Source organism: Aplysia californica, unplaced genomic scaffold, assembly GCF_000002075.1.
Source record: "Aplysia californica isolate F4 #8 unplaced genomic scaffold, AplCal3.0 scaffold00154, whole genome shotgun sequence".
Classification (NCBI taxonomy): domain Eukaryota; kingdom Metazoa; phylum Mollusca; class Gastropoda; order Aplysiida; family Aplysiidae; genus Aplysia; species Aplysia californica.
In genome coordinates this window covers 176165-177267 of record NW_004797424.1, presented here as the reverse complement: position 1 = coordinate 177267, position 1103 = coordinate 176165, and positions in this window count along the sequence as shown.

Here is a 1103-nt window from a genome sequence, read left to right as displayed (position 1 = left end):
GAGAGAGAGAGAGAGAGAGAGAGAGAGAGAGAGAGAGAGAGAGAGAGAGAGTGTGTGTGTGTGTGTGTGTGTGTGCGTGTGTTGGTGTGTTACGACACGGTGGAGTCAGGCGCTTGTCAATTTTTGGGCACTAATTAACATTTTAAAATTCACACATTTCAAAAGCGTGTAGCTCAAAAACTACACACCCAATTAATTTGAAATTTTTACACATGTCACGTAAGTGCATTGTCCTTCGTGAACTGTACTCACTAGGGTGCACTGGTCTATTGTCTTGTCTGGTGATGTCATTTACGTGATTTTGAATTTTGTCAAATGCTGTGAAAATGTGTGGGTAACTTTGAAAACAAAAACGAAACACGCAAAGTTGGACTCCTTCCAAGTTTTTAGCCACATATAAAATTGGCTTCTCTTTTTCTATTCACCATGCTTTGGCTGAAAGAATCATAAAGAAAACACATCTTTGAAATGCTTTAGGTGGGCCCTTCGCTGTCGTTAGTTGCGAGAAGATTGAACGTGAACAGACACACTGTGTATGCCACACGGGATCACATGGCAACGATAGGCTCTCAAAAGGACAGACCCAAGCGAGTAGAACACAGACAGACAAAACGGAGGGTGGACTCATCCATCCTTACAAAACTCTTGAGGAATCAATTTCAACAGGCAAACAAAGACCCAGGATGAGTCGAAAAGGCTTAGAAGTGACAGTCCGATCTTTGTCATGACTGTTCTTCTCCATTTAAAAGATAACAACCTTCAAGCAAGAGGCTTAGTTTGTCGTATAAAACTGCAGCCCCATCACATCCAGCACAGACTTCAGTGGGCACAGCGTCGCGTGTGATGGCCAAGGCTAAATCAACCCGGTTCTCGAGCCCAATGTACTTTTCTTTCAAAATCAAGCCCATGGACAAGTATTCATGCTTATCGATAATGCATCTGCTCATAAGGCTGCTGTGACTAATCAATTTCTCAAAACTAACAACATTCCTCCCCTGCACTCATGGCCAGCGCATTTAAGGCTGGATTCTGCTCGGTTAATCGAAGGCTTGTAAAGCAGCGGAAGTCTTGCGCTAGAGTCTTGCGAGCAGGCTTGTGGTTTG